The sequence below is a fragment of the Molothrus ater genome, chromosome 4 (genome assembly GCF_012460135.2).
Source record: "Molothrus ater isolate BHLD 08-10-18 breed brown headed cowbird chromosome 4, BPBGC_Mater_1.1, whole genome shotgun sequence".
Classification (NCBI taxonomy): domain Eukaryota; kingdom Metazoa; phylum Chordata; class Aves; order Passeriformes; family Icteridae; genus Molothrus; species Molothrus ater.
Window position 1 is genome coordinate 65,940,722 of NC_050481.2, and position 26,810 is coordinate 65,967,531.

General features: G+C 39.6%; 1 protein-coding gene across 4 annotated transcripts in view; it reads left to right on the forward strand.

The window, feature by feature from the left end:
- The window catches only part of CTBP1 (C-terminal binding protein 1), a 182,988-nt gene that overhangs the window by 40,163 nt on the left and 116,015 nt on the right, over positions 1-26,810 (forward strand). Inside the window, exon 1 of one of the 4 annotated variants that reach the window (XM_036381733.2) lies at positions 1,298-1,463. The exons of the other annotated variants lie outside the window; for them this stretch is intronic. The gene's annotated coding sequence lies outside the window, so the exon portion shown is untranslated. Of the gene's footprint in view, positions 1-1,297; positions 1,464-26,810 lie in introns of those variants that run through there. 4 annotated transcript variants of the gene reach the window in all.

The window sequence follows — 26,810 nt, forward strand, 5'->3', positions numbered from 1 at the left end:
CTGTTCTCATTCAGAGCAAGCACTTACAGTTCAATATCCTGTCTCTGATGGTGATCAGCAGGTATCTAGGGAAGCATACAAGAACAGTGATAAAGTGATGGAATCTAAGGTGAGGTTTCTTAGTTTGCCAGTTTTATGGTGGCATCAGGATTTTCAGAATCTGCTTTCTAATCATAATGCTGAAATGACAGGTGTGAGACACTTAACAGCCTCAGCTTTCTCTTAAAGACTCTGGTAGTGATAGGATGATAAAAAAGGAAAAAACCCTGAAAAATAATGGATAGTATGTAAAAGAGAGAGAAATAATGGGATAGGCTGGGAAAAGGGGAAAAAGGGACTATAATTACTGCATAGAGTAAAGAAATGGCAAAAAAAGGTGGCTTGTTACCCAAGAGGTGACCCTCCTGCAGTGGAGCTTACAATGACCTTGCCCTGGGGGGCTCAGTCATCACCTGGATCACATCATTTGGGCATGGGGGAGAGAAAGGCAAAACTAGGACAGGGAGAAATAGTTGGCCTGAGCCTGGTTCAAGGCAAGACAGTAGAGGGCAGACAAATTAAGTGTGGGAGAAGAAACACATGGGAAAGGGGAGCATGATGATGGGAGTGTCCAAGAAGCCTGTAGAAACTGAATTATTCTCTGTCTCCAAATATCTATCCATTCAAATTGATGAATAAGAAATGTTGTCTCTGTAGAAAATTTGTTTTGCAGGTTTGTACTGACACCCTTGGAACATTCCTGTATTTTTCCCAGGCTTCAAGACACCCAGGTTTTATTTTTAGTGCTGTGAACCTGTTCCAGCTTGCTGCAGTCATTACTACTAAGACCATCTAAATAGCAACTCAAAACAGCTATTAAAGCAATGTAAATAATAATAAATTATTTTGGCTCTGTGTGGATTAAAAGGTACACTTAGGATGGACTTGGTTTTGGGTCAGGTTTTTTAATGCTCGAGAGCAAAAGCGTGACAAGCCTTACTTACATCACTGCTGTGCAGAGGTGATGGTGCTGTACCTAAAATAAAAGACATGAGGGCGTTGTGACTGGGATAGTCACTGGAACAGTCACTTAAAAGTAGATTTTTAAGGGAAGCTTTTACAAAGGTGTGTGGAAAACTGTTATTGACTATCTAAAGCAAATTCAAGAATAATATCCAGGAGGTGTTGCAGTGGGCGAGGAGGTGTTAAAGCAAAGTGCTCACCAAAATAAGTCATGCTGCAAGCTAGGATCAAACCTGACAAATCCAGGGTTTATTGTATGTAGCAGGATGAAGGGAAGAGGATGCATTTGAGTACAAAAGGGCAGAACCCATCCTGAATTTAAACACAGTTTGCATAATCCTGTGAGCAAGAAGGGGAGTTGGTACAGCCACCAAAAGGGGTGCTGGTGGTGCCTTACAGAAGGGACAGCTTCATCTGTGGGTACAGACCAGGAAAAGGAGATTCATCAGCTCATAAACAAGGTGGGTACAAGATTAAATAAAACCCATACTGGTCTTTAATAAGTTGATATTTTCATAATTAATTAAATAATGAAATTAATTAATTAAATAAATTAATAATACTGGAAGTATTGTGTGTCTATGATATTAGAACAGAGTTTCCCATAATTAAAGGAAAATGGTCCCTCCCATTCCCATTCTGATGGAGTTGTTCCTGCACTAAGAGTGTGTTTCATGATTTAGCTTCATTTACCTTTTTAAAAGGATTGTAGGAAATGGATCTTTTCTCAGTTCCCATGAACTGAAAAAGCTTTTCCCAGCCTGGCATTCTCAAATCCAAGGAGTCTGGAGTCTGGGGCTGGTTTTCTCCAATATCTGCTGTGGAAGATGCTTTGATTTGCACCCTGTTACTGTTGTAGCTGTGGACAGGAGAACCACAGGAGTGAATTGTGCTTTCTCTTTTTGCCAGAGAATTTCACCTTTTCCATTGATTATCCATGCTCCTGAAGAACCTGAGTATTCATTTGCTTTCTGTTAGCAAATAATTTTAAATGCAACTTCCACAGTTACTACTCTCAGAAGGAAAATAGGAGCTCTAACAAGGCATATATAAAATAAAATTTTCCAAAATCTAATAATCTGGGTTATGCTTGTTGCCCTTACTATGCAGCTTTTAATAAAAGGTTTATAAAGGTAACATGTCAACACTGGCTTTTCCCTCCCATTGCAGCAATGTTTCTTGTGTTTTAGATGCTGTATAACCACCTTAGAATAAACAAACATTCTCCAACATCAGCCTGGATGCATTTTTACAGCACACTCAGGAATTTTTTATGGATAGTTTTGTATTTTCTCTTCTGTTACATACCTCCAGGTGTGCCTACCAAATCCTTTCTAAGCGTCCCAATGATTTCATTGGCATGCACAAAGAGATGTCTCCGTTATATACTGAACATAAAAAAGAATTTACTCTTGAATTTCAGCCTTCACTTAAAAATGTTTGGTTTTCCTATATCCTTACAGGATTGAGAGATTCCTCAGAATCAGGGAGGAATTGATGGCACATTTGCACATCAGTTTACAGTGACTTATTTACACTCAGATTTCATTTAACTTGTGTAATTCTGTTGTGGTTTCTTTACAAACAGAAGTAGCCTTACAGTTCTGTTTCACAAATGCCTCATTATGCTGAGCTGTTAATAGTTCTGTTAGTATTGTTAAAGTATTAACAGAAGAATAATAATTGCTCTGCTGTAATTGTATTGAGGCTAAAAAAGCATTCTCATAGAATATTAATGAGAGCCTTTTTCGAGGTATGAATTACTGTTCTTAGGACAGAAAATAAACAAAATAAAAGTACTGTCCTGGAAGAACTTAATAATAAAAATCAACAAGGCTTCAATTTAGTCTTGAACTCCCTTGCTCCTCCTCTCCTGACCCCATTTGTGCTTCCTGTAGGTCCCAGGGATCTGCTCTGCACCATATGTGCTCCTGTACCTCAACATCACAGGGGGCTGGGAGACTTTTAACAATGAATTTTCTTTCTTTTTTCTGTTTATCTCAGGCTTAAATTACTTTAACCTTATTTAGTCTTAAAACTGTGACTGTGGCGCTAATATTTTATGCAGCATTGAGAGGAACTGGAAGTGCTTTTCATTGCTATGCAAAATGCAGCTGGGGAATAGTGCAGAATTAACGACAGGGAGTTGTGCTCTTGAGAGTGTGAGCAGTAGTTTATTTTCATTTCTGTCATTAAATATCTTATTACCATCTATTTGTTTTTTCTTTCCTCTCCCCTGCAGTGCAAAAAAAAAAAAAAAAAAAGGTGATTACTAGAAGGTAGGAATTGTACAAATGCTGGAAAATACCTTAAATCAGTGACCTTCAGCTGACCTCTGCCACTGCTGGTGTGAGCCCAGCCTGGTATTTCTTTTCATAGCTAAGTTAGTACCTCTGCCATCTTTTTCCTTTTATCAAATCTTACTCAATTTTATATCAGGTTTCTGATTTAAAAGCAAAATCCAAATATAGGAATAATTAAAAGAATGATCTCTTGTAAATCTGAAGAGGGTGTATCAAGACATAATAAAACACAAGTGTTTCCTGGGACTTGCTTGACCATTAAAAATTTGCAGCTTATGTTGCATAATACAATTTTCTGACTGTTTTTGGTAGCAGTTATTTGTAAGTAGGCAAATGAGCTGCCGTTGCAACCCTTGGCTTTTTCCAGACCCATTGACCTGAATGAAAAAGACAGTGCAAACTTTAGCTTATTGTTTGTTTTCTGAGATTTGAAAGGGGCTTCAATTTATATTCTAAAGCATGTAATTTCTTTTTTCAGTCTCATGTACCAGCTCCTTGTCATCCTTCATTCTCCCTCGTCTGACATCAGTTTCTCTCTTGTCCATTTAAAACTGAAACTTGAAAAACTGCAGTTTTATACTTTATATTATTCTTCTACCCCGGAGCTGTTTTTAGTGTCTTTATTGCAAGTAGACAGATGGTGATATTTGGTTTCCTGTCAGTTTTAATGAATATAGATAGGAGTGATAAGAACATTTGCTTCGTTTAGCAAACTTCCTTTTCTGGCTTTTAATTAATGAAGTGCTCGCTGGTGTGCCGCTGCTTTTGTATGTGCCACAGTGAAATCTTTTATACAACTCAACTCGTAGTGTCGGATAATGAAAAAAAAGAGGATGGAAAGAACTTTTTCCTCTCAAGATCCTTTAAAGTTTATTTACCCAGGCTTGGAACACTGCAGACATCAGCCATGGAGCTGCTCGGACGAGCTGCCGTGGCAGCATCCTTTGTTGCTGCATATTTTGGTGATATTTTGTTTTTATACCAAGAACCAAAGGAAGTGGTCTGTGTTTGGTGTTCACTTAACCTTGGGTGAGGTTCAACTCAGCTTTGGAGCAATTTGCTTCTCATGCAATTTCTTAAATAGAATATGGTCCAGAGCAAAAATTTGGTAAAATTAAAAAAAAAAAAAACCAAAAAAACAACCTTTGCTTTTCAATGTTTTCTTCCCCCTGCAATTTGTCCTGCCTTGGAGAGAACCAAAACATTAATATTTAACATTGACTTTTCTTTTTTTTTTTTTTTCAAATAGTTTGATTTCTGTGTTATCTTAGCACAGGCATTATTTCAGATTCTTGTAAACTATTTTAGAGTCCATTATTTCTAAGATCTTTCTCCAATGTTTAACACTAAGAGGTTTTCCTTTCTTTTTTGTGTATATTGGGGTTTTAATACCGAGGGAGGATCAGTCCTTGTAGGCAAAGTTGTTTAAATAATTTCTGCTTTGCCATAACAGTTTGAGTTCTTTAATGGTAACAGTAACCCTTTCTGTGTGTGTAAAACATTGCAGTGGGTAAAGTCTGAATCCTGGCTGTGGATTTGAAATCTCTGCTTTAGCTTTGTAGCTCTTTAACAGTTCAAGATCTCACTGGATGGAGAGGAGTGGAGTGAAGGACCAGAGGGTGATCTTTGGGAACATTATTTTCTGAAGCATCTGACCTGCAAATTCTGAAGAAACTGGTTTTAAACCTGTTGTGTCTTATTATTCCTCTTTCCTGAGTTAAAAAATGGACTAGATTTTGTACTTTTTTTGGGACTTTTGTTTTGCTGTAGCCTTATAAGGGTAGGATTTGGTTCCCTGGTGGCAAATCTGTTCGGGGAAAAAAAAAACTTGGTTTATTTTAGCAAAGCTGTTTTAAAATACTCCAACAAGCCTGGCAGGAGGCAGAAATAGTTGTTATTTTATATTATTTCTTAGGTCTTTCTGAAAACGTCACAAAGTGCAAACCCTGTTCCTATGGAAAGCTCTTCTCCCAGTGAAAGATATCTCCATTTTAAATGAGTTAAAACCAAACAAATTGTTTTCTCTGATGCATTTGGTGAAGGCAAATAATCAGGTATAGTACAGTAGTCAGGTGTAGTACATGTATTGCATGGATGGTATCACCTCTGCAAACAAACAATGACTGAGGTTTTGAATGCATCCTTCTTGCCTTCCCAAAGGTCACAAGTAAGGAAACAAACCCATGAAAGGACGTCTCAAGAGCAGCTTATGTTCAAATAAATCCTCACTTTGTGTGCCTGCATTCCCTGTTGGTGGGTTTGCAGTTCTGGTGGCTGTGTTGGTTTGTGCTGGGTGATGAGGAGGGATGTGGGAGCCATTTCAGGGATCTCTGTGGGCAGCTGCAGCTCGGTGCCTTCTGCTTCAGGACCTGGAGCACAGCTCACCTTCTGTAGGAACAACCCAGGCATGCTCATGTGCTCTGGTTTTACCATGAGGGTCCTTTCTTCTGAACCAGAAATTAGCCCTGCTCCAGATAGCAGTGCACAGTACCAGGGCCAGTTTTAATCTATTTTCCATGCAGAAGTAAATGTAAGCAAAAAATGCATGGTGGTGCCTCCTAATGTGCAGGCAAGAACATTTGAACGTTGTTAGTTGCAATATTAAGGTTGTGCTTTCATCTCTTCCTGGTTCCTTGCCATCCTTCAGGAAACAGAACTGCGTGTCTTCTCTCTTGTAATAAAAGAATGCTTTCTGATGCCTCTAAGCTGGTGTTCCTTGCTGTATTTGACATAGGTATTTGTGAATTTTATATGAAATCCACGCTTGAATTAATGGGAAAAATACACACATTTAATTCAGACTGAATAAAACCTTCTCCCTCTGGAAAGAGCCCATAGTCTGTATGTGTGGGGTTTATTTTTTCTTTAGCATTTGCTTCTTATTCTCCAAATAATTGTAGTTGCATGTTCTCCTTTTCAATATTTGCCAAAATCTCCAGCAGTTCTTATTCTCTCATATCTCGTTCAGTCATGAGCCAGAAGGAAGGAAAGTCATCTGGAAAAGAAAACCCACAGGGCTTCATTCCCTTCCCACGCCCCATCATTTTCTCTCCACATATTTGAAGATGTGAAGCAATTTAGATCAGCGTTCTCCATCGTTCCTTTTTCCTAACCCAGTTCCTCTTCTTGCAGAGAGAAACAAAAGGAAGATACAGAAGAGAAGTTGAAGAAGAAAGGAAAGACAGAGGAAAAAATAGTGGAGAAAATCAGAACAGAGTTGGCTTTTCTGAAACGAGTTGTCCAGGAAGCAAAATGAGCAGCTTCCCTCCTTTTTTTTTCTGTTTTTAGCCCATCCCAGATACTGCAATTCTGAGATAAGTGGGTCAGGCAAAAGGACATAATTAATAGTGATTTCACAGTTGCTGTGGGTACAGGAGAGCATAGTGGGAAGAATGGATTCAAGGAAATGTTGGCAGGCTCTCAGTGGAAAGCTCCCAGCTGAGCCCCAGGTTGCCATGCCCATCTTGTGCTGTAAGATTTTGAGCTGTGCCAGTCAGGTGTGAGCTGGATCAGAGTGGGAATGGAGCAGATGGATTCTCTACTGGGTGCTCTAGTGGATGAAGTGCAGCATATCTTAAGTACACTGAATTTAGTATGGGACAGGATGCATTTGTGAGAGCAGCTGGAGAAAGGATGGATCAACCCATTGGGAAGCATTGTGGGGAAACAAAGAGCTAAGTACCCTGACCAGGGGGCATAATGGGACATAATTTTTTTTTCTGTCTGATATTCTGAATTTATTACTAAGGAAAATTTCTTGTTTCCCACATGCACCTCCAGTTTCTGTTACCTTGCAGTGCTTTGTTTCCTCTGGTGGGTGATCATGCAGCATCAGCAAAGCTTGTGTGGGATGTGCTGCACATGGTCCAAGGACAGCATTTTGTGCATTTCTGCTGAGAGATTAACTTGGTTTTAACATCTGGAGATAAGGAGAGAGCACATGCAGCAAGTTACAGTTTGAAGGTGCTGCTGCAGAGAAACTTCTTCAAACAGAGGTAGTGGCATTGCTGTCATGGAAGATGGAAGGACAAACCACTTGCGTTGTTCAAATCTGCTTTCTGCAAAGTTTAGTTTTATTTGCTTTTCTTTTCCTGATGGAGCCAAGTTCCTATGTCCTGGTCAGGGGATGGTGCCATGGTTTTGGATGCTCCTAAAGCCCTGATGGGTCTTTGTGAATTCTGGTGCCCCATCTGCTCTTGGACAGGTGGAGCCCCTTGGATTAATATTCCCAACAGTCTCTCTGCTTGGATTACACATGCCCAACATCACCTGCTTTTGCTGTCAGCACATCCTGCAAGAAAAGCTTTTCTCTTGAGGAGGAAATGCCTGAACAGGAGCTTTTTACATCCCTATTCAACTCAGCCACTTTGGAAATGTAGTTGTGAGCAGCATGTCCTGGTTGCTCATAAAGATTCTCTTCATCCAGCTGTGGCCTGTCAGGTCCAGCTGTTGGGAGATCACTGACCTGCATCCCTTGCTGGAGATGAGTTGTTGGTGAGGTTGGACACTGTGCTTACAGAAGCAAGGCAATGCCTGGGATGGGCTGTCCCTGATGGAGAGGGGGAGTGCAACACCTTGGCAAGATGATCTTATTTCTTTGCCTCCAGAAAGATAGTAAATTCATGCTTTCAGATCTGTACAAGTGCTTGTGGGTGCCAACATACTGCAGAATAGTTGACTGAGTACATCTCATGGTTTCAGCTCTTGAATGCAGAGCATGAAGCAGAAGCATCTGAGGGGTTGGGATTTTATTTTAGATCAAGTCTATGTTTCAGATTTTAGGACATATTTTGGGGTCTGAACTTTATGGTATTGAACCTTTGTCCTTTTCATGAAAATAAAAAGACTCTTCTCTCTGTGGTTATGTCTGTGTTATTTTGGTTAAATCACTTGAGATCTTTATTCACATGATTCGAAATGTTTTGGGATTATTGCTAAAAAAAATCAACCCAACTTTCTGAAGGATTTTGAAGGAAAAAAAAATAATTTCTCTGAAAGCAGTAGCTCAGTCATCAGCAGGTCTGTTCTGAGAATGAGTGTGTGCAGCCCACACAGAGGCACATTTGATTGTTGGATAGACATCAGTAACTGGTATTTTTCTTCACAAAAGGCCCTTTTGCTTAATACTAAAGAATGTATATAGTCCATTTTTTTCAAAAAGAGCATCTGAAAAACTGCTTTAGAAATGTTAGTTATTATCAAACACAAACTTTGGAACATTTTAATTTTTCTAAATTACGGTATCAGTGCAAAGACAATAAATTGGAACTGAAGGATGCATTCCAATTTCTCCATGCTTTAGACAAAACATTTGTGCATCTGTATCTTTTTTATGTATGTTGAAAGTGCCATATGGAGAGGTCACTCTGTATTTCAACTGGCAGATGAAATAGGCTAGAAGGAGGAAGCAACTCTAAACCAAAGGGTTTTTCAGCAAAGGAAAAGCCCCAGATTTGCTTTTGTCCCGTGGTGGACATTTATGCTGTTGACTAATAATTATGATTTGTTGTATTCTAACAAAGAGACATCAGTGGGCGATTTTTTGTCAGGGGGAAGAAAGATGACATATGTAGGAATAATGCTTCTATAAAAGGCAGAAAGCTTGAAAGCAAATACAGTGAGCTGGAAAATGGTGATCTGTATCCTTAGTAAACAAAATGTAGGTGAGCAACTGCAATTACATCTTTTACACACAAATGGGGGAAAAAAACCCCTTCAGTTGTGCCTGAGTTGCCAAAGCCAATTAAATGCAGGGGCTTAAAGAGAGAGTGGTGAAAAGAATAAGGGAAGAAAATACCAAGTGTTTGGCAAAAGCCTGGTGGAGGAATGTGGTTATCATAAAGGGGAAAAGTGTGGTAGATGACTTCATGGTCTTAAGAAGATGCTGCTCTTTCTCAGTTTTGTAACTTGCAGGGTAGAAGCAGCACAACTTAGACCTATCCAAAAAGGCTCAGATCTGTCCAAAAAGGCTCAGGAAGAGTGAGGACAAATTTCTGTTGATGATCTGCTGTGAAGCTGTGGCCTGATGGCATTATCTGCTGAGGGGAAAAATTATAGATGGCTGAAGTCTCCAGGGAGGATGGAGAGCAGTGATGGTTCTGCTTTGGTCTTTAACCATGCATGCTCTGCACTTTTGCAAAATTTAATATTAGTTTTATCATGGAGAAGCTCAGAGCTGTGAACATAAGAGTGATGGAGTTTGCTGAGATCAAGGAACAGGATGGGCAGAGGAAAGAGCAGGATCTGAACCTGGGTGGGTGCTAGAAGAGGAGGGCTCATTTCTGGGAAGGAAAGGCATGCCAGAAAATAGAGCTAGGAAGTGATAGCCTTGGGAAGGTCAGAGCTGGAAAAAACCAGAGTGGTTAAAACTGGGAAGGACACGAGTTTAAGGGTGATGAGACTGATCTGGATGCATTGGGTGAGTAGGAGTTGAGCACTGACCACAGTTTGCCATGCAGAGGTGGTGAAAACTGGAATATAGGGCTGGAAATGGAAGTATTTTCTTCCTTAGAAAGGATTTCTCCTTCATGTTTTTAGACCTCTCGTGGATTCTTGGTTTGAGAATAATTGTGGTTATTTTCTTGTTCTTTTTCTCCCTCTTGTTCCGGCCAAAAATAGAATTTTATGTAACAATCAAAGACACAAAGTTTATTTCTTGAAGGAGATGTTTAATGCTAACACGTCAGGACAGTGTTTTGGTTTTGCTTCTGTTCCATTCCTCCAACCAGGAGAAATCACATGAAATTTATCATTAAATCAGAGGCACAAAAGGTTTTCTCAGCAGAGCATGGTGTCAGTACTTTGACTTAGAAAGGAGTTGTGCAAACCACGCTGTATTTTTCCTCTTGCAATCCACTTGTCACAGTATGTGGTTCCCATTATGAGCTCATGCTTCAGGAAATTGTGCCACTTTTTTTTTATTTTAATTTTTTTTTTATCACAGGATTTTCAAAGGGAGTATATCTGCTCCCTATAGTTTCAAAGCAGAGAAAGAAACTTCCTAGGGCATGTTCTAGCCTTTCTATTTCTGTAACAAAGATCTGCAACTTGGTGGTAGAAGACAAATGATTCATTTTGTCAGGAAAATACCACTTTTCTAAGTGGTTGTCAGGGCATGTCTGAAGCAAACACAGAAAGATTAAAAGCAATCATCTTATGTAAACGTTCAGCAGGACTCCGGGAAGCAGATAAGGAATCAACAGTCAAGAAACTTTGGATGGGTTGCAATAAATATATTGTCCTATATATTTCCATAGTGCTGTGGGCTTGTAAATTGTGGGGCCAATTGCAAGGGAATACCGAATGTTGTTTTATATGGGATTTGGATACCAATAAACAGATTTCTGCCAGGGTTTCATTGCTTAAAGAAGTGTTGAGTAAATGTAATGTAATTTTTTTAAGCAAACCAGGTTGCAGTGAGAGGAAATATTACTTAAAACTCCAAGTGATTTCAGGAGTAGTGGAACTGCCATGGAAAGTCACTCAAGATTTATCAGCAATATATTTTGATGAATAAAATATGTGTGTTGCTTTATACTTTCATCATGAATCAGGAAAACCCCTGCAAGAGGCACAGGAAGAGCAACTGTATTTTACATCTTGTCCATTGTTCCCCTTTTAATTTGGCTCTGTGCCCTTCTAGTAAAAAAATTGTGTTTCTATAAATTCACATTATATACATTTGCATCACATTTATATATATGTAAATTATATCAATATATCAAATGCTCTTGGAATTATTAATTCTTCATGCCAAGATGTGTCCATGATAAGCTGTAGACAGTTTTTCAGAGATCTATTAGAAATACTTTCATGAGCCTTTTCCCCTCAGTTTTGGTGCTTTTCCAGAAAGAAGCTATTGCCTCTTTTATTCATAATTTAGTGTGATTATCTGTCATTGTCCCAAAAGGATTCTGACAGAAGGTTGTCCTCATATGAAAAGCGTTTCAGCTGGCAGTGGCAGGAGGCTCCTGCTGGTCCCTCAGGCTGCAGGAGGGGAGCAGGGCACTGAATTCCCACATGCTCAGTCTGATGGGAGCCTTTGAACCAGGACTGCCTTGGATGTAGGTCCACTCTTTGGAAATTACTGCTTGCATTTGGAAACTCTGCCTTTTCCACCTGGCCCAGAGCTAACCCTTCATGCTCATCCAGCAGCTTCAGCATTGCTGGTCCCCTGGTCCCTTAGAAAATGTGAATTTTGAGTTTCATTTCAATGGTACACTAGTTAAGAGAAAAGGGAAACTGATACAGGCTGGTACAATTCTGCCTTTCTTAACACTAGGGATGCACAGCTCAGGATGAGCACTGTTAAGTCAACACACTTTTTTTGTTAGCTTTTTCACAGCACTGGTTTATTTTTGAGATGAAGATGTCAAGCCCTGTGGAGGAATTCAGCATTTTTTGCCCAACTCCTCATTTTGTTTTAGGTCTGTTTGCAAATCTGTTTTTGTCTTGATCCAACCAGATCTCATGGTGGCCTATCAGGAGTTTGTCACTTTCTTCGTCCTGTTTAATGCCAGCACTCTTTGACTGCTTCAAGGAACCCACACTGCTTTATTTAGTCATTGTAAATGGCTTTGTATCTCTTGACTGTTTTCATCACTAGCTGTTAATAAATCTTGACCTCAACTTGGGTTTGGTCTTCTAGTTACTTGTGTTGCAGCATCATTCCATCACTGGTGCTACTGCAGCTTCACAGCATTCCCTGAACTTCTTGACCAGTACATCTATTTCCCAAATCATCAGGAAGTAGTATTGTACAAATTGCATTTTGGAGCCCTGTTTTGAGAAGGAGGTTGGGTTGGACTGGATGATCTTGTTCTCCTTTCCTGTTGCAAGATTTTATGCTGAGGTTTTCTCTTAATCCTTTGTTGGCTGTTTCTCCTTCCCAGGTTATTGCTGTTCCACTGGTTATCCTTGGTGGTGTGAGGATCCAAAGCCACTCTTGGTATTCAGCACTGACAATTAGTTTTGTAGACTGGCATTTGTTTATTAATCACTCTTAATGTTTACTCTGCCCTGTTACCAACCAGGGATCTTCTCTGGTTATTTATCACAGATTTCACTGAAACCAAGGTTCACCAGGGAGGTTCCTCTGCCCAGGCTCTGCAGCTCTGATCCTGCATTTCCTCAGCCCTGTGCCTTTATTCAATGAGATCCTTATGGCACCTACATCAGAGGCTGAAGGGTTTTTCTTGGGTGATCACAGGTGAACCTTGTCAGGTTTCTCTTCTCCTTGGTGCTGTCAGTCCCAAGCATCCCAGCTCTTCACTTCCACTGCTCTCAGAGTTGGACTTGGTGTTTTTCATGCATTGCACCAGCCCCACTGCTTTGATTTCTTTGATCTGGCTGCAGCATTTTATCAGAGAGATGGAATTTAAATTTCAAATTTACACTTGTTTACAGAGTTTGTCTTGATAAATGTGCTTTTAGTTAGGTAAATCACTGTTCATTGAAAAGCTGTAATGCAGGAAACCTGCAAAGATGATGATGAGTGTTGCACTACAAGGTGAAAATGTGACTTTTAATAGGGGTGGAGGTCCCTGGAGTGATTGGAAAGCACTGTGTTGTCTACCCAGTGTTAGAATGGGGATGGAGGGAAGAATGGCTGCTGGGGGTTTGTTAAGAACTGAGCTGGCTATTCCTCATTTCCAAAATTGGTTCCTCAATTTTGCTGGCAGAAGATGCTGTCCCATCATTTAGAGCAGTCTGGGGGCAGAGGATTTGCCTCTCAGGTGGGGAAATGGGGAGGTAAATGGGTAAAGCACATCAGGGCTTAACAGACTGCTGAGGGGAAGGTAATTCCTTCCCTTAATTTTATAAATCTGTTTTATTCTTAAAAAATATTATAAGCTGACTTTGGCATCTGTTAGAATTTAGAGATAAATGCAAATGAAGAGACAGCTGCTGACAATGTCAGATTGTTGTGTATGTCTGTTTTAGTAATATGTATAGCAAACCAGAATCTTGTGTATTTTTATTCATATTTATTCCTAAAAATTGGATAATTGCTTGCTCTTACTTTCTTAGAAATTCTGTTTTGCTCAGTGAATCACTCTTTAGATTACACACAGTTTGAGTGGCTTTACTTGATAGTAAATGTAATGTCAGGGCAGTAATGCCTCCCAAGGACAGCAATAAAGCTGTGTTTAAGCAGTTACCTTATTTTTGTGGATGCTTGTTTTCAGGGAGATGGAGAAATCTGTATTTGTCTTTTTCACAAAGGAAATGGAAAAATATTTTAATGGTAAATTTTAAAGGAAGATACTTTAAAAAAAATAATTCAAGAAATTGTAGATCCTTTTACTTTTGTTGGGTGTTGTAAGCTTGACCTAGTTTTGAATATCATTGTTGTTTCAAAGAAGAAAAAAAACCAAACCAGGAAAAAACAAAAACAAAAATGAAAAAAAACCAAAAAAACCCCAAAACAAAACAAAAAAAAAAACCCAAACAAACAAAAAACACCCCAAAAGTGAAAAAAGGAAAAAACCTTCCTATTGAGAATTTAATTCTGGAGATATTCCAGCATGGGCTACTATTTCACATACATATTTAATAGTTTTAATTCATATTGAGGGCAAAAAGAGCATTGTTGTAAGGGTACACAGGACTTAGATTAAATATGCTCTTTAAATGGAGCACTCTAAAGGGTATGAAAGTGTTTAAAGTTTATTTTTACTCTTACTTGTTACTAAAGCTGGTTGAGAGAGCTGAAAAAGTCTCATTTGCAACTGTTTTTCCTTGCTATTGCCAAATATTGTCATTCCCCCTCTTCCTCCCCTTGCCTGCAGGTTTTGAAGGGAACCAAAATTAACATACCTGTCCTTATTAATTATGCTTTCTATTTACACAGTGCAATATAGTGACAAAATGAGTTTCTTATTGTACCAATATCTTTCTGTCACCACAGCTCTGGGAATATTCTTGTTTCTTTCTCTACCTCCATGGAGTCAAACCCATTTAAAAAAAATTAATTAGTAAGGTGGAATCTGAGAAATAAAGACGTGAAAATGTCTTTTTTGAAAATATAATTTTTTGAAGATGAGGAATCTTGCTCTTGTTTGCAGTGACAAGAATGTGAGTGGTGCATCAGGGGATTTACTGATTGAGGTGGATGTTCTTAAAATGATATTATTACTGCAGCTCAAGACACCTGGTTTCAGTGGTGCCCAGTTTAACTCTGAGGTTTGGCTTCAAAGGTTGTGAGTAATTTTTTTGTGTGGTGTAAATTACTTCTTCTGATTACAACTTCTTTTTGCCCTTACTAATAGTTTGCCATGTTTAAAAAAAACCCAACAGTATGGGTTGAAATTGTAGAAAATTAAGTTGTCTGCACAGATTTATAGTATATAAATTGTCAAACTGCAGGATCTTTTTATGGGATTATTTTTAATGAGGGTAATAGTGTTGATTTAACAATTTAGGTTTCTCTATAACATTTGACTTGATATCATACAACATATTAAGTGGAAAACTAGAATGATTCAAAATGAACACTTTAAAGATGAAGTGGATTAAAAATGGGCAGTTTGTACCAGAGTCCTGAAGAGAATTTTTTCTCTTAATCCTTGCTGACATTTTTATCTATGATGTGGAAAAAAGCCTGTAAAGACATCATTGATGTTTGTTGTTGAGTCAAAGATGGAGATGAGTGAAGACAGGAAGTCACAGGCACAGGTAACTCTGGATCACCTGGTTTATGGGGTTATTTTAATACATGATTTAATAAATTGGAGGATGAAGGCAGATGCACAAAAGCAAAAGCTGCATGTCATACTTGCAGTGGTTGAATCAACTCTGGGTGAGCATGGACTTGCAGAGCTGCCATTGCAGAGCCATGGCCAAAATGAGGGATCACTCCCATTTCAGGCCCAGGGAATTGAGAGCTGGGTCCCTCCACCAGGTGGGGAAAGTTTTGGAAAAGATGCACAAGGGTGATTTAAAGGCCATGTCATTTGAGACAGAAGAGAGATACTTGTCTAATCCAAGATGAAAACAAAAAATCGTCCAAGATATGGTAATTTAGACAAATGCAAGCTAGATATGAGGTGATACTGTTTAACCCCAAGAGTAATCCCTCAGTTTATCAGTGCTGAGGGGTGTGGAGAGGATGACTAACATAGCCTGGAGAAAATGGGATGAGTGTGCAGGAGTTTGGGGATGGAACCATATGATTTTTAGCAGTAGAAAGTAAAGGTCCTGTCACCTGCAGCTCCCTGCACAGGAGCTCTCAGTGGAGGAGCATCATCCAGTGGGTTCTGTGTGGGAAGGAGTGAAAATGCTTTGAGCTGAAGTGTATGTTGTAAATAAGAAACAAGAAAGATGAAAAAGAGTGAGTGAGCTGTGCAGTTGCAAGCAGGAGAAAAGGGCTGCAGGGAGATTTTCTGTCATTTTCAGACTTTTTTTGAAGGACAACCTTAGTGGCTTAAGAAAGAAGAAGCAAGTGAAAGCCTACAAAAATCACATGCATTTTAAATACTGCCAATTCCTAGATATGAGGATAAAACCCTACTGAGTTTCAGAATTTAACAATTTTAAAAAGTGAGCAGCCAAGGCATTTATCTTGTTGCTGTTGCCTGCTGTACCTAACTTTGGGAAGCTTTGTGATTTTTCCCCAAAAATCTTTAATATTCAGAAATCCCATGTAGTTCGGCTGGTCTTCTGCACTGAATTGCAGCAGCTGCACACAACCTACTGTGCCAGTGCTGGGAGTACTTAATTGTGGAAAGCTACTGAATTCAGCTGCCCAGACATTGGGGTAAGGAAATCTTCATTAGAGCATCTTCAAATGTGCAGAGTTAAGAAAACACAATGGGAACAGATGAGCAGGATTCCCACAGCTGGGCCCTCCCCAGGGTCCACAGCAGCATGGGTGGTTTGGCATGTAAGTGAGATTATTGTTTTTATTATTGCTTTAAAGTTGATATTAAATCAAAGATTGTACAGGGGCTTCTGCCAACCAAAACAAAAACATTTATAATCCAAGTGGGGCCCTTCAGGGGTGCATCAGAAATGAAAGTTTTCAAAATTATTCAAGTATACATGAAACAGCTGGAACTGCTTTGGGTAATGTTCTTGGTGTTTTGAGGTAATGCTATGAAAATCAAATATGTTTATTAGTTTCATAAGCTTTGTGCAAGAGTTTCACTTGGACCACTCAATAAGCAATTTACATTTGGAGATCTGTCCTTTTGTAAATGATATCTCACAGTTTTAATTTCTCTGATGTCTATCACTGTAACCAAGTCTGAAATTAGAGATGGAATCTTCTCCTGAAAATTAAACCCCAATTAATTTCAATTGGAAGGAAACAAGTATTCAGACAACTGTATTTGGAGAATGAAGTGTTTGTTATTGTTTGAAAGCTTGGGGATATCCTGCTTGAAAGAAGTCGGGAGTTCACTGGCACCCACCCACTTTCCATTCCCTCCTTCACACTGGGGAGTTTGGTTTTTTTTTTTTTTTTAATGCAGTATTAAAAAGGGATTTTTGCAAAGCAGAAGTGGTCCTCAGCATTTGTGTTTATTAAATGAGTAGTGATACCACAAACAGTGTGAGCATTGCAGGTAGGTGTAACCTCTGGTCTTTTGCAGAGAAGAAACAGGCTGGATTTCATTAGGCCTTGCTTCAAACAGCTCTCTATCTAATTAGGAAAATAAAACCCCAAAGTAGATACACCAGAAAATCAGCATAAAGATTTTCAGTGGAAGGGCTATAAAGTTTGGAGTTAACATTTTAACATCCTGATCAGGACCCAGCATTCACTGCAAGTCTCTACAGCACAGGCAAAGATCATTTTTCACGTTGTGGAAGCAAATGCCATCCATCCATTTCCTGAAAGCACCTTTTGTAGGTACATTTTAAATAATTGGAAAGCAAGAAACACAGTTTTTCTCTTTTTATGGGTTTCCTAAAATACCTCTGGTGAGCTATTTCTTGTTGTCTTGAGGGAGGAGGCAGCGCAGGGGTTGCCATGGCGATGCGATTTCGGTTCCATCACCAGTCAATACAGCAGCGCTGTGCTGCACGCTTGGCCCATCTGTTCCCCTCGGTGGAGACCCCATTCAGCTGGAGGTTTCTTTTGTATTCACAAAGTGGGCTAATAAGTGACCTTTTATTATGGGTGGAATCCCTACGTGGGTGGAAAATAACTTCTTTCAGATGTGGATGCTCTCTTTGTAAACGGGGAGGAAAACAGGCTTATTTTAAAATTCAAAATTAAATTACCAACAGCTTTTCTGATAGAATATTTTTTTCAGGACTAATCTGCAGGTCCAGTTCAGAATTGCAAAATGCCCATTTGACCCAGTGCTTGAATGAGCAAATATGTTCTGTATCACAGCACTGGTTTCACTGCCTTGCTTTTAACTAATGCTGTTTTGAAGAATGTCAGGTCATGAGGTTGGGGTTTATTTTAATTTTTTTTTTCTTGCTGGTGGTGCTTGTAACTGAAAACCAAAAAAAAAAAAAAAAGGGAATAAGGTTTTTCCCACCAATTAAAATCCCAACAGTAGCACCATTCATCGTTCCTGCTGTTCCCTGAGGCTTTAGCTGGGGAAGGTGAGCTGGAGAAGGGGATGGATGCATTTGGGACGCTCAGCCCTCCCTGGCTGGAGGGAAAATCAATCAGGGCTTGCCGGGGTTGTGTAACCCTGACCCCGTGTACATCCCAGTTATTGCCTTTTGGGGAAAGCCTTGTTTTCCTCTCTGCTAAAATGTCCCGTGCTCCTTGCCTAATTTCCCAGAAAGGGAACCAATGCACAGTGGGGTTTTTTTTTCCTCTCTGCATTTGATACCATCATATGGTAAATATTAAGTTTCTTTGTTTTTCTGCTTCAGAAAAAAAAGTGCTTTATTTTCTTAAACTTAGATTAGTTAGAGTCTGCTAAGTAGTGGCGCCATGGCAGATATCCTCCAAACAACTGGCAAAGTTTGGATCAAAGAAAATCTGAATTCAGGCAGACCTTAAAAACATTACATGTAAAATACAGAAGAGGTGATAAAATACAGAAGAGGTTTTTTAAAAGCCATTCAGCTTGATGCCAGTGAAGGAAGAAACCAAAATTTCCCTGACATTTCTCAATTTTTCAGTGTCTTGCCTCTTTGTTTAATGGCTGAAGAGGAGACTGAACCTGAGTTCCTTGGATTGCAGCACTGAGGAGAGCAAGCCCTGTCTTCTGTAGGCTTGGGTTTGGACCACAGTGGCACCTTCCCAGCAGAGGATGAACTGGCTGCTCCTGTCAGTGTTTATTATTTTTTTGAATAACGATAATAACAAAAATAACATCCTGTCAGTGTGATCTGTAGGGTTCACATGTCACAGAACTTGCTCTTCCAGCCGGGTGCAGATCCCTGTGAGGTCAGTGGGGTGGCCACTGGTGTTCTGCTGGATTAGCACTGACCCACACAGGACTGGGGGCTGACAGAGAAGAGTCCTGGTCCTGATCTCTGTGGGGATGTGACTGAACAGGAACAGTTATTTGTTACAAAGCCTTAATCAGGAATCATAAGCACTATCTCCATTTTTAATGTTCTGATTTATAATAACAGAATCTGCATAAACGGAGCGTTATTGTACAACATCCTTACTCATCTAATTGAGCCTCCTGCTCGTAAAAGGTAATTAAATCCAGGCTGTGTAGCTGTAATTAATGAGTGAGGGTGGGATGCCATTGGCTGTGGATCCATAACCAGTTGTGTCTGCTGTTTCCCAGTGCTCCACTGGTGTCCATGTGGAGCTGCCCAGAGGTGCTGGACCCTGCCCTGCTCTGCCCTGTCCAGCTGTGTGCAGCTGTTTCAGCTCCATCACTAGATGAGGGTTTAGCACAGGGCAGGTGTGCTCGTGACTTTGGTTTTACCTGTCTGAGCTTTACATCCTCACAGGATGGGGAGTCATGGAGGCACAATATAATTTTGTTGCTTTGGAGATTTTTTTAAAGGTGTATTTGACCTAAGTTACCAAAACCTTAACTTCCCTGCAAAGGAAAAATGCACTAAGCCATTTTATGCTTTCTTTTGTTAAATCATTTGGAAGTCAATAAAACCCCTGGTTTCTTAGTTGGATTTGTAGTACTTTTTGTTAGTGCCTCCTGGTTTTATCCCAGGTGAAGCAAGACTTGGCAAGAGAAGTTTGAAGTTGATTCATCTTCTAATTTAATATTTGGTACTTTCTTTTTGTTGAAAATATACATTGCCTGCACAAATCTGAGTTGTCTAAATTCTTCTAACAAACTGGTTATGTAATGACTTAGCATTAACTGTCTTTCATATTTTATATCTTTTATATTTTAAAAACGTATGTGAGTGGAAAAATGCATCTGCTTATATTAAGAGAGAAATGAAACTTGGTTTGTGTTCACTGCAGCGCTCACTCTGAGCTGTATTGTGGCAGGACTCTCATTTTTTGTTAATGGTGTAGAATCTCCTCATTGAAATGGGTTTAATACTACAATTTCTGAGACAGTAATTGACCATTTGGTCATTGAAAAGAAGACTTTTTAAAAACTCCCCCAGCTCTGGGTGATGATGCTAACTTCCAGTGATGTCTGTTGGTCTTAGACCTAAAATCCATTCAGTAGCTGAATCCATACTAGTAAACTAAATATTCAAAAGATATGATCTTTTTCTGTAGCACGATCAAATCTGGTTATATGGGGGTTTTTATTGGTTTTTAATTACGTTGCAGTAAAAATTCCCAATTATTATAAAGACATTCTAAACAGTCGATGCATTTTTCTTTTTCTTCTCACAGTTCTATTAAATGAAGTTCTGATTCCCTTAGCTTTTTTGAAATTGATACTGTTCAGTTTTTCTGTGCTTGTATCCAGGGCCCACCCAGAATAAAACTCTACTGTGCAGCACAGTAGTGTTTGGTTTTTTTGACAGCTTGCCAGGAAAAGATTTTCTGTTTGTTCCCTTACGGTTTTAAAGTTACACTTGTCACTCTCTGTGGGCATCGGGAAGCAGCAGCAGCTAAATGCCAACCAAAAATATTCCTGCAGGCACTCAGGCACTTGCTTTTCTCTCTCTTTCTTTAAATGCCATTATTTCCTTGTAGTTGCAAGGAAAATGAGGCAGTGCAGGGAGTGGGGGCATTTTCAGGAGGGAGCCAGCTGTGGAATTACACTGCAAAGCTTCAGCCTGTCCAGCACACAGAGCTGAACTGGACCCCTCCTACCAGAGACTTCAGCTGTGCTGATGGAAAGCACAGCAGCCACACAGGGCAATTGTGCATGCTTTAAGACAGGTGATTCAGTGTGATTAAATGTGGACTTAGATTGCTGAATAAGGATGAATTGTAGGATGAGCTCTTTGGGCATCCTTTTGGGTGTGTTTTCCATCACCCCTTGTAGCTGGTGTGCTGATATTACCAATTCCAGGTGTTGCTTCCACTCTTGATGTGGCAGCAATGCCACAAACCTGTTTGGACTTTGTCATTCCCTAGAGTGTAACCAAATACTATTTCACAGTATTATTTAATGGGTGAGCAGATAATAATTTATTATTGAAACTTACTTAAACCCCTATAATTTTCTAATTTTGTGTGTTGCTCTAAGGTGGGTGTTGGTCTCTTTTCCCAAGTAACAAGTGATGGTACAAGAGGAAATGGCCTCAAGTTGTGCCAGGGGACGTTGATTGGATGTTGAAGGTTGACTGGATATTGGGAAAAATTACCTTACTTGAAAGGGTCCCACAGCAGTGGCATTTAGACCACCTTAGCTTGGCAAACATTTTGGACTGGTTGCCACTGTTTGATTTAATACTATTGATTTCCAGCTTGTTTCTCTTTAGGAAATGATCATTTGTTCAAAACATAAACCTGTTTTTTCCTTCTTATGTCTGTGGATTCCCAACCATCCCTGACTGCTGCTCAGGCACTATTTGACAATGACTTCTTTGTTTTCTTCCTAGAAAAAGTCGTAGATGTAAAAATTGCTTCAGCAAAAATCAATTTCAATTAGTCTCTGCTTTGTTACTCATTAGCACTTTCAGGAAAGAGGTTCAGCAAGAGAAACTGGAGGTTTTTAGCTTTGTCACAGGATATTGGTAGAGATGTTTTTAATGGTCTCATCCAGAGGATGGGAATAGGGAAACAAACAAGACTTTTCATAAACCTGAATTCTGTCCAGAGACTCTTGTATGTTTTATATGTACCTGTTTACACAAAGACAGAAATCATCCAGCTCGGGTTCTGTATGGGGAAATCACATGGAAGATTTTTCAGCTAAGTTAGTGACATTGTATTTCAGCTCAGATGAACTCAGTGATCTGTTGACAGCAGGACAGTGGAGATCACAAAAGTATTTCTGGATGGTAGTACAGACTTTGATTCAACTTGAAAATCAGGTTGTTGAATGGCATTACTACAGCACTTAGAGAGTTTATAAAAAATGAATTACAGATCAGATGGGGGATTATATTTGGAAAAGTGCACTTATGGTCTTGTGTGCTGTGGCAGTAAATACTTCATGAATGCAAGGATTTCAAATTAAATGTCTGGTAATAGAAATGTATTTCTATAACACCAATTCCTGTCATTGAATTCTAAGTGAGAGACTTCCAAATGCCTCCTTGTTTTACACACTGTTAAGTAAAAGTAGCTTTTGTTAAGCAAGGAGACTCTGAAATAAGTCCAAGACATTGCAAGTCCTTTGTCAACCATGCTCCTTTCTATATTACAGATGGATTTTTTTACAGGCAGTTACCACAGAGTTTTACAAATGGCAGGGGGATGTTTATGAATGCTAGATTTCATAGAACTTCTGTAAAACTTGTTTTAACGAGGCTCTGGATTTTGTATACTTCTCTCCAGTTAGAAATCAGAAGTTTTTACTTGCAATTTCACCTGAATTGTTCTGCTGGCCATTTCAGCTGAAAACCTGAACTGTGAGTTCCAGGGTAATAAATTTGTTTGGCTGATGGGGCCCCCCCACCTTTTGCAGCAAAGCAAGCCCAGATGCAGCTGAAGTTTGCAGAAAGCCTGAATGCAGAGTTTTCCTTATCTACCAGGAGATCTCCAGAGCACAAGAAAACACCTTGGCAGGCAACTGGTGCTGGCAGCAGTGAGGAGAGTTCCTGGGCATCCCCACGTGGTGTTTTTATTGGGTATTTCACAGCTCCCACAAACACACCCAGCTGGTTTTAAATTAACAGCTAAATGGCTGGCCCTTGCAGGGGCACTGCTGAGCTGAGTCTGAATGAGCTGGGGCTGCACTAACTCAGCTTCTTGGGTGGCTTCTGCTGCCCTGGCACTGCTCTTCCACCTCCAGGTGTGGCCCACAGACCGAGGGGAGGATGGATTCTTTCTTGATTTATGATGCTGGAATCCTGTTAACATCAGCAGGGCAGCTGGTCCTGTGAAATGAGCACCACAGGCAAAAGGAAAAGGTACTGAGCTTTTATATTCATACATATTTTTTATATATGCACATAAGTGCAGACATGTATAAAAATAAATATTTATGAGTATATCCAGCCATTTAATACATGCATACATATATATATGTAATATAATATATAAATACAGCCAGTTTAGTGTAGGAAACAAATTATTATGCCCCAGAGCATGGCTTGTTACAAGTCCTCTGCAGCTGAATTGCTGCTCTGATTGTAGCTTCATGTGGAAGATAAACTTTGATTAATCAATGTTTTTATTTAGTCACCTGTAGAGTATGATGAAGTTGTGTCATACCAAATTTTAAAGGTGGGAACTGCAGTTACCTGAGTTACCTCTCTATCAAGAGATTTTTTAAAAAATATGGTTAAAAGTGCTCTTTTTCCAGGTCACCTAATTTAAAGGAATAGTCATGCAATTAGTCATCTAATTGAAAAGAGTAACAGCTCAGATAATAAGAAAAACCTGCTTTTCATTTGTGGAGTTTATCGTTCATATTGGCAAGTTTTCCCAACTTCATTGTTTTTTCTGCTGAAATATTAGACCTGAGTGGGGAGTCGATAGCAGCAGAATATCTGAGCAGCCCCAAGGGGCTGAGTAGAGCAGTTCCAGATGCTGAAAAAATTTTTATATTTTCTTGTATTTTATAAAAGCCCAGTTGCAGTCTTATTTTTCTTTTGTGAATTTTAGGAAAACTTCTTTTATAACTAACATATGCTCATGTGGAATCTCTGCTTCTGCACCTTGAATAAAGGTGGGCTAGGAGAAGGGTTTCTTTGCTCAAAAAAAAGCAATTAAAAAAAACGTTAGTAAAAGGAGGAGAACTCTCATGTTTAAGACCTTTTTGAATCTTCATAATCTTCAAATATGAATTTCCCAGATGTTATCTTGTTATATCTGATATTGCTCTGCGTCAAATTTAATTCCTGACCAGATTGCTCACCCCCATACCTACTGCTTTCATTCTAAATCCCTGGACAGTAATCTGTTTTATGTACACCATCCTCTTCACTCATCACAGCCCTTGCAAGCAGAATTAAGCTGCTGACTCAGAAGGATGCAGGAAGAATGAAGAGCAGCAGATTTTCCACAGCTGTCCTTGCACCTCTCACTGCCATGAGACCCCTGTGCTCCTCTGAGGCTCCACAGCTGAGTCAGGCTGGGCAAAGCTTTTTTTGCTGGGATTCTCCTTTCTTGTGGAGTGCTGGCACCTTTTCCACTGGTTGTCCCTGGCAAATACTTGGGCATTCCTGTTCTCCCACAATTGCTTGCCAGTTCTGTGTGTTGTAGCTAATTTAGGCATTATCCTATATTATATATTATTATAGGTAACTCCTCAGGAATTTGGGTCAACTCAAATAGAGTTTTTCTTTGCTGGCTGGGAACAAATTTTTAAAATTAATTTTTGTAAAAAAAATAAATATTAAATTGGTGTTTCCAAATGCAAACTCAGAGTGTAACTCAGGATGATGACACATTTCTCAGCAGCTGGATGGTGCCTATGTGGAGGCAAGGGCAGAGGGTGATGCTGGTACAGGCTGTTGCACATTCCCCAGCAGAAGCAGGGAGGAACAACCTGTGCAGGGCTGTGGGAAGGCAGGAAAATGCAGGAGCCAGTGGGATGCTCTGTGCTGGGCTGGCTCATGCTGTGGATTTCTCTCTGCTCACTGGAGTGTCCCTGTTCAGGACTGTAGCTCAGACACACCTCCTTACCTTGTCCCCTGGTGAAACCAGGACCTTGACTGGCTCACTGGCTTGCTCACAGAGGTGGAAATCAGGTACAAGCATTTTATAAACCTATAATTAACATTTTTGACACCTATAACCTCTGAAATCTGGCTAATCAGGATCTCATCTGGTTTATTAGCTGCTTCTTGCCTTTTATTTAGGTTTCCAGCTCTGTCATGTGAGCTGGAGCCTCTCTGATTAACCATCCTGGATGCTAATTTTGGGGGTTTAATTATCTTCCTAAAAGCCAGCATGTTGTTACCTTTTTAGAAACACATGCTCAGTTCTTACGCAGATGTTGTTCTTAAAATCTGTTTCTGTAAACATCTCTTTTTCTGGGCCAAGAGGTTTCTGATGGCTATATATAGCTGTGTGTGATTTCCTGGGGGGGCAGCAGCAGTAAATCAAGCCCCATCAGTCAGGTATGCATCCCTCCTGCAGCTCCCAATTCTCACGAGAAAGTTGAAAGAATCATGAATTAAATTACACTTAATTGGTAATGAATTTAAATTCATTCAGTTTACTTCCATTTCTTCTGCTGCTTGGAAAGTAATTTTAAATGAAGGATGCAGATACTTGTAGAGATCACAATGTCTCAGAAAACACTGAAAAAGGGATGTTGAATGATGCATTTAACTGATGATTGAAAAATTTGATGTAATCCTGTTGAATGGGTGGAAGTATTTACACTTTCTCCATCCATGACTTACAAAGCCATGTTTGTGTTGTTTTTACATCTCAGTGTTTCACACACACAGCTCAGCAGATTATAATTATTCCTACCTGCTTGTGCCTCGATATCTGTGGGAGCCAAGATATCTATTTTTTTTCTTTTGGAGATGTATTGCTTCTTGCTGCTGTTCAAGAAAACTTACACAAAACCAATTAATTTATCTTTCTTGCTTCCTAAATGTTTTTGTTACTTGTCTGTGCTAAGCTGTTGGTTTTCTCTAATGAATGTATGAATGCTATCAAGTGATATGGGATTTTGTAGATGATAGCCATAATATATTTATATACCATTCAAGGAACTTGTACATCTACAAATTCCAGCTGTGTAAGAAGAGCCTGGAGGTGAATCTTACAGGCATAAAAATTCCATATCTGCAGAAATTTTCTTTACTGCATGGACAGTTGAAGGGAAGCTCCAGAAACAAAAGATTCCACAAATAAATCTGAGAAATGAGTTGGGTATTTTGGCACCCTGTGTATGTGTTGTGAGCTAGTCCCTGACTGCTCTTTAGGGATCCATGCAAGCTGTGTGTTCTTCCAAAATAAGGGCAACTTTCTGAAAGTGAAGCTCTAAAAAAGTGTCAGGCAGACATCAGGTGCTGCAGTGAGGATGTTCTGGGGCATTTGGAGAGCTGCTCTTGTCATGGTCCTGACTGGAGATCCTGGAAGGAAAGTGAATGCTTGCCAGTGCTGTCTTCTGTGTGAAATGTTGGGTTTTTTTCTTTCATTGGTTGTTTTCTACTTGAGGTGGACCTGTGAGCTTTCACAGAGAGAGGAAGCTGACTTGAGCACTTTTAACTTTCACTTTGCAATACTTGGAAGTTATGCTTTTATGGTTTGGTGCTCCTCTTTCTTCTAGAGTTTTAATTTTTAAATCCATCTTTGTTTTTATTTTCAGTCACATAAAATTTGCTGGCTTATATCATTAAAGTTTAAAGGTTTGAAGCTTTGAATCCTGAGTTAAGGAAATATTTAAGATTTTATTTTTTAAACCAAGCAGAGCCCAGCCCCTTCCCATCAGCTCTCTGTTAGCTTCTTTAGGCTCCAACTAAAATGGAACAGGCAAATCAATAACTGCTGTTTAATAATGTGTTAGTAATAATGCAGCTGCTGGACTGTGAAAGCTCACATCAGCCTTTTTGCCTTGCTGGAACTGTGCAGCTTTTGTGCCACAGGTAACTACTGAGTGACTTATCTGGGATCTGCTGCTCATTTTATATTTGATGGCCAGAATCAAAGAAAAAGCTTTGGATAAAGGATGAGGTGACAGATTCAGAGATGTGCCAAGAGTTCATCACCTCCTGCATTATGTTATTTTATCAAACAGTTAACAAATAGTGGTACAAAGTATTCACATATTTAGGAAAAACAAATCATCCAAGTGGCCTTGCAGCTGGATAAATAGTGTAGAGCTCCTGCAGCTACTGAATCAAGTTAATTTGGGCTTTTTAAAATATACCTGGAGACTTTGTGTAGTTCAGCATCAGTGCCTGCAAGTTGAGTGGTGCTAAATGGGGATTTATGTGCTTTTGGAGCGAGGTTTGGAAGAGGGTTTTGATTTTCTGTGGTATTATTCCTGAAAGTTTTTGATAGAAAAGCCTTTTTGACAAGGGGCTGTGCCAGGCAGAGATCAGCTTCCCTGGGAAGGGGAG